The 7,522-nt window shown below is 37.7% G+C and overlaps 1 pseudogene; it reads left to right on the top strand.

Annotated features, from left to right (window-relative positions):
- Positions 1–1,369: 1,369 nt before the first annotated feature.
- LOC118707780 lies at positions 1,370–2,998 on the top strand (annotated as a pseudogene).
- Positions 2,999–7,522: the final 4,524 nt, after the last annotated feature.

The following is a 7,522-nucleotide window of genomic DNA, read 5'->3' as shown; positions in this document are numbered from 1 at the left end:
GCTGGCTCTATTTCATAATCTAATTACACATAAAAATTTTCAGCTAAGTATTGCAATGCTTGCCAAAGATTACTTAAAATATCTTCATTCTCCGTAAGCTCCCAGTTACTGAATTTGCATGTTTTAAAACTCCTATCCTTATACTTCTTTGTTTTCCAGTATCAATATTTTAATAAAATATCATTTACTTCACCTAATAAATTTTATTCTGCCTAATAAGTTAGTGTAGATGTTATGTAAATGATAAAGCAAAATAATTAAGTGTGGGCTACATATGCATATAAAGAAAAGAAAGAGAGAAAGTTCCATATTTCAATATGCCATTATAATTTAAAGATATAATACTCAGCCAACAACAAAACTCTTATTTGACAATGAGGGACATATATTAATGACATGCATATAGCAGAATTTTTATCCTATTAATGCCTATTCTCTCCTCAGTGCTGAATTTTGGATGATAGAAGGCGTTCTGGATGTATCTCTGTTATCTAATCCTTTCTTTTTAGTTATAATTCCTTTGGTAAGATATTATGACCCAGTCCTTAAAATTTGTAAAAATCCACATTTTCTGCTCATATACTGTGATTTTATGAATTTCTTTACAAAATTACCTTTGGTCATGGAAGACAAATGTATTAAGTGGAAAATTGATGTTTTATTTTTTCTCTTAAATATTTGAATACATTTTCATAAAATTATATTTTAAAAGAACCCTAGAACCTTAATATCTTCACACCCAACATACGAAGACAGTTGCATTTATATACTAAAGTTATGTATAATTCACTTATGCTAGAGAAGAGGATAATAAACAGCATTTAGAAAATAAATAGAAAGTATTTTAATGGGTACATGAAAATGTTTACTTTTTTAAAAAGTTCTTTTAGGCCATTATCGCATCATCCCGACAAACACCAAGAGCATTCTGCAGCCCACAAGGTTCTCTGGAGCAGTTGCTGAGGATGAAGGTGGAAGACACTGGCAGTGTTCAGCACAGGCACCAGGTTCAGAGAACATTACTGGATATAACTGAGATGCTAGAATCTTAGTCCTGCGTGAGATGGATTCTTATTTGTTGACTGGCCCCTCTCCTCTCTTCTGGGTCAGAATAGGATCTGGCTGACGTGGTGCAGATTGCAGTAGAAGGCCTGAGTCCCCATCACCCCATTGTGCTGGAGAATCGTGTGGTGACAAAGGAAGATGAACCAGCGCTGAAACGCCAAGGATTAGAGATCAATTGCCAGGACCCCTCAATAAAGTCTGTATTCCACGAACCAGGCAACATGCTTGCAGTTGGAGAGCATTGAAGCCAAGCTTGTAAATCATTAGGAGAAAAGCTGATCTGGTCACAAACAAGCAACACAGTCCCATCCAAGTCCCCATGGTGGCAGTTGGTGCGACACAGAGGTGCAACCAAGTTCTGGGGCTCAGCAGAACATCGCTGTGGTGAAGGCACCTGGGCAAGAAGGCAGCCGCCAGAGGAGAGGAGGGCGGGTCTGAGGCGAGAGGCCCCATTTCCACCTGTGGACAGTCGGGGAGTCAGAACATCGGAAACATCACCATCATCATCCAGGACTCAGAAGAGGACTACCCCCAATAGCACCTGGCTGGGGGACTAGGATAACCCCGAGGAGATGTGGGTGTGCTGCGCCAGCATCCCTTCCGACATGCTGCACATCAGCACCCACTACCGCGCAGCCAGGAAGAGGGAGAAGAGGGAGAAGAGGGAGAAAAGGGAGAAGAGGGTGTTGATGCTGCTGGACTATCCCTTCCCCCGGGAGGTGCAGCCGCCTCCCACTTCTGGGCCCGGAGAAGCATGGCAAGAAACAGCTCGACGCCCCTTACCATCTGTGGGATCCAGTGTCACCACTTCTATAAATTTGGAATCATGGAATCTGGCTGGTACCGAATCAGACAGAGCATCAACTCCAAATACCAACAGCCTGGCAGTGGAAACAGCGAGGCCAGAGCCTGGCGGTCAAGAGCTTCTCCCATCCTCCTCCTCCTCTTCCTCCTCTTCTGCTTCCTCCTCCTCCTCTTCCTCCTCCAGGGCATCAGAGAGCCTGATGAGCATCCTCCAGTTGAGATAGCACAGCCGCAGGCCCTGGCCAATGCCCAGCAGATCTGGATCCATTAGATTAGAGGTCCAAGTAACCCCACATTGCTGAGTCACCTCCACATTGCTCAGGTGCCTCAAGGGGAGCAGGTGCAGATCACACAGGACAGCGAGGGCAATCTACAGATACACCACGTGGGACAGGATGGGCAGGTGCTTCAGGGGACCCAACTGCTAGCCATGGCCTCCTTAGAACCCACGGCCATAGGCATGGATGGGTGACCTCTCAGGGCAATGACATCCAGGTCCAATACGTCCAGCCGGCACCAGTGACTGACCACCTCACAGCAGGCAACTCAGACAGCTGAGACCCTGCAGCCCAGCCTGCAGCCCGAAATGCAGCTTGAGCACAGAGCCATCCGGATCCAGGGATGCAGGGACAGGCTGCCCGACCATGACAGGACCCAGGCGGGAGCCGTCCTTGCTCTCAGCGCCAGCTCCAGCCAACCACCCAGTTCTGCACGCGCCTGGCCCCATGGCTTCCAATGGAGGTGTCTGCACACGTGTTCTGTTAAAGCACACCCAGAGCCTCGTCCACAGGGGAAAGTGTGCCAGTAAATAGCAGATGACATCAACAGCCGCCAGCCCTGCCAGAAGACCCCTTCGTTTGAGTCCCACCGTTGGTATCTAGAGAAAGAATGGGAAGCACAGTGTGGATTGCGTTAAGTTCATGCAGAAAACCAAGAACTACAATATTTTTCTCTGTTTAAACAGCTTTTTAAATTTGCTATGGTGTTGATAACAAAAAAAAAATTGAAAAATAAAAAGGAGTAGCAGAAGCCTTTTGCTGTGTGCTCTGTTCAGTGAAATGAAAATAGGTATTTGCAGAGACAACCAACATTTTGATGGAAATATTGCTTACCTACTGTTCTAGGGGAAATGCTCTCAGCACTGTAATTAAGCATTTTTAATGAAATAAATGTATTTATGAAAAAAGTGTTATTTTTATATTTTCATGATTTTATGATTTATCTCTTTAAATCAATTGTGGAAACTTGAATAGGAACTCCTTTTGTTCTTCTTGTCTATATTTTTTTAATATATTAAATTGCATATCTTAAATTTAATATCTTAATTATTTTAATTTATGGAGGTGATTGTACAGTTACAGAATTTAGAGAAAAATGCCCACTCTGCCTTTCTATAATACTTTTCTAAAGTCCTGATTCTACTTTCATTGCCTGGATACTTGAAACATAACGGTGCTCTGTTACTAAAAGTACTGTTCCATGGTAAGCTAATGAAGATAAGATTCGTACTTAAAACGGACTCTTAAGCCATCTCTCTACAATTCAACTTTCCCAATCCTCAGTTAGGGTCTAACTGAGCTAGCTACACATTCTTATCACATTTCCTTCTACACTTTGTATTTTTGTTGGTGTTGTTGTTGTTGTTTTGTTTTGTTTGAGACCAGAAAGGCTCTCTTATTTTACTCCAAATATTTTGCATCCCTTTAAACCTCATGCAAACCTTTTCTCTTTGATAAAGGATCTTTCATGCTATTCCCCATCCACCCATCCAATAATCTCTCTCTACTCTAAATCCAGTTCTTTTGGCCTCTATAGCTCATTTGGGAATATTTGTTTGTTATTGCTTAAATTAGATGTTATTTACCTGACTGCATATCCTAGGACACAAGACCTATGTCTATTACTATCTTCTACCTGCCACTCATATAAGCTTAAATGGGGGTGAATAGCTTTATTGTTCCAATTATCCTTAAGTGTATATATTTTCCTACGTGGATTTCTTTTCCATGTAACCTATGAATTCAATATTCAGGAGATTGTCTCTTAGGAAACTGGACAACCATGTTATATCCCAGTGAACTGTTTAAAAAAAACTTTTGGCTTTATTCCTCATAACCAATTTAAAAAAGAGATGATTAATTCTATAAAGTAAGTATCTATTAAATTGAGACATAATATATAATACATATACTGTATATTTGTATATATAGATGTTTGTACTATAAATATATAGATATATATATATAGACATCTATATATATATCTATACATAGATGTAGACATTGTATAGATATACAGATTAGATATATATAGATATATAGATAGATACCTGCAGATACAGATATATATATAGATAGAAATGGGCTTGTATAAGAAAATCAAACTAATTTGATGATATTTCAGAATGTGCAGGAAAATGTCTCCCTCTTCTCTGAATCTTAATATAAGCAGCATTGCTCCTTGAAATGCCTTAAAAGAAAACAAAATCTCAAATAAACTTAACTAGAATACAACATATAGTGCCATTTTAAGCTGTAAGGCCCTATAAAATACTGGTTATTATTTTCTACTTATTTTTTCTCTAAGGTTTAAGTTGGATAGAATTATGTTATCACTATTTTCAAGATAGAAACTGTGTTCTGAACAAAAGAGGCACTCAAATATTCATGATATCTATTTTTTTATACAAATCACCTTATCTTTGCATTATTTGGTTATGACTGAGACGTATAAAGGGACAATCTGAGGATCAGAGAAAATGGATAGCTTCAAATTTTAATGTTACTTCTTAAGTTTAATAGATCATCTAAAAAAAATCAGTCTTTTTAGAAAATATAAGTAAAATCACCTAGCATGGTTGTTATCAGATCAAAACTAAGTTATAAAAACACATGGCACTATGTGTGTTTCAAAAGAAATACTTAACAAGTAAGAACTATTAATACTATTTGCATTGTCTTTTGAGAATGACTACATTAATTTGAAACTCTATTTTTATCTACTACATAATTTCCCTTATCTCATCCAATATCCAGACTAAATGTAACTCATCAGTATGTCAATTTGATCTCTGGAGGTGTTCAACATCATGGTATTTCAAATTGTATATTCTGTAATTACACCCTTCTAAATCAAATGCACTTTATGCTAATTTAGCACATTGAAATTTTATATAAAAGTGATGAGCCAAAATAGACTGCTCAGGGATTATAGATAATGACTGATTCGTTATTTCACTTAGCCTCCAAATGCTTATATTTGTTATAGGTCAGACATTCTGTCAGGCAATGGTACAGAGGCATAAAAACCACTAAAACCTTACCTTTGGGCATATCTCTGTCATATTGGGAAAAAGAGAAAATATATAGATCAATTTATAGATACCATCTTAAAAGTGTGGCAGGTTCTCATGAAGACCCAAAGAAAGGAAGAGTCATGTAGCACTCCACAAGATATCTTGGGTAGAAGACACAGTAAAAGACTTGATGCCTTAGGACCACAGATTGTCAATTAGACAAAGAGAAGTAGAAACATGCTCAGCGAAGTTCTAAATCAGTACTAGTGGGATGGGAGGCCTCTCACCCAGATGCTATAGCAAAGAAATTTAAATGACAGTGTACAAGACAACTAAAAATAACAAGGCAATCTGAACACAAATACGTTCTCCTCCAGCAGCTCATCCAGGGTAACTCTGACTTAGAGTGAGAAAGAATTTAAATTAATTTAGTGCAATACTATGAAATACTGCCTTTACTTTTATTTACCCAAACACGAGAAAACACATAAATCTAAATGACAACTAATGTGACATCAGCACTTATTTATGTAGTCACAACACTCAGTAAGTATTCAAAACGTCTCTCTCAAGAAAGGTTTGTGGTATATGTGTGTAAGTATATAAACATATTTTATACTTATGAGATAATGAAGGCCATTCTGAAAACAAACTTTCTATATACAAGTTTATCTTCCCAGAGGAAAGAATGCAACCCTCAACATACAGTTTGTTTCTTCAAATCATCTTTCCTCCTATCTGAATGTGTGCATACTATGTAGTCTCCATTTTCTATGCTATTAGCATAGCCAACAACTTCAACTATTTTGCATCAATTTGTCAGACATTTGTGTTTACCAAATACCTCCTAATTAATGTGCAAGACATTAAGTTAGATGCTGGGAGAGGTGAAGATCGATGACTCAACACTGAGAGTTTTAAGCAGTTGCCTAAAAATAATGTAGAAAGTTAGAAAATTGTAAGTAGAATAAAGAAAGCCAAGAAGGATAGAGAATGACAGTATTATCTGAAGTTTTTTGTTGTTGTTTTTTTTGCCTTTGAACATGTCTCTGTCTTATTGAGGGGGGAAAAGGGGAAAAAGGTATAGTGCAATATATAAATACCATCTTAAAAGTGTGAACAATAATATCTTGAGGACTTTTTTTTTATTTTTATTGTTCAGATTTTATCACATAGATCTATCATCTGTGTAAAATGAAAAACATGAAGTTGAAATCATTTTAGATCTAAAGCTTTTCCTTCCTTCATATGCTGTAGTGGAATGGACCCTTAGTTGCTGCATCTTCTTAAGTATGTGAACTGTCTGAACGGCAGCCCAAGGTTTGATTCCACCTTTAGGGATGTGGACATCAGACAGATGTACAGGGTTCTCCTTTCCTTTGGACCAGCAGCTGCAGTCATCAAAGTGAGAGGTGCCCTTCCAATATGTTCAACCAAAACCTTTCGCAGCTAAGCAGATGGCAAAGCTCATCGACTATGCTGACAGTTTGCAGAAAAGAAAAAAAAAAATGAAAGCCTTACTTAGCCAATCCATGCAGTGCTAAAAATCAGGAAAGAGAGAGAATATAGAAAAGTCTGTGGTCTGGGAGGGGGGTGGTGGGGGGAGAGAAAGGAAAAAAATATATTTATAAATGGGAATCTTGTCTAACAGGGTTGACAAACTCAAACTCAAAAGTCAAATAGCAAGCAATATAATAGTAACCAGTTCAGTCAAATTTTAGAAAAATTAAAACAAATTCAATTAACTAGGAGAGTTTAAGATGCAAAACAACTGAAAAAAATCTATTTTAAATTGCAAATTTAGGTTTGTTCCTCCCATCTTCCCCCCACAGGAAGAATTGAGGATTCACTTATTTTCAGCTCCTAATGGGTTATAGATATTTAAAGTCATAATTTTGCCCTTGCGATTTTACAATGTTGGTAATATTTCAAGTTCATGTAGGGAATGTAATCTCATTTTTTACTTCCTTTATTAGTTTGAGATTTTTAAATAAATAAGGGTTTTCTATTACCATAAGCTAATGCCTTTCATTTTCTTCCATCTCATCACTTAGTAATTTTAAAGGCATTACTGCTGTTCAGTTATTTTCATAATCTCTTCTTTTCAAATGCACAAATTCCCTAAATGAGATTTTCCAGAATTCTACACTGACTAGGACATAGACTCCATGACAGAAGGGAGTGGTGCTCTGCTCATTTCAATATTAGCCCCTGGCAGTGTCTTACAGGTGGAGATATTTCCCCTCTCCTCTTCTAGAAATAAGGTATTAATATCAAGCTACGTCTACAGTGTGTTAATGGATTCCGATCTTCACATTAAAACTAAGACTATAATTCTAAATTCCATCTTCATGTATT

Source organism: Pipistrellus kuhlii, unplaced genomic scaffold (assembly GCF_014108245.1).
Source record: "Pipistrellus kuhlii isolate mPipKuh1 unplaced genomic scaffold, mPipKuh1.p scaffold_m20_p_6, whole genome shotgun sequence".
Classification (NCBI taxonomy): Eukaryota; Metazoa; Chordata; class Mammalia; order Chiroptera; family Vespertilionidae; genus Pipistrellus; species Pipistrellus kuhlii.
This window is presented reverse-complemented; position numbering and strand designations above follow the sequence as displayed.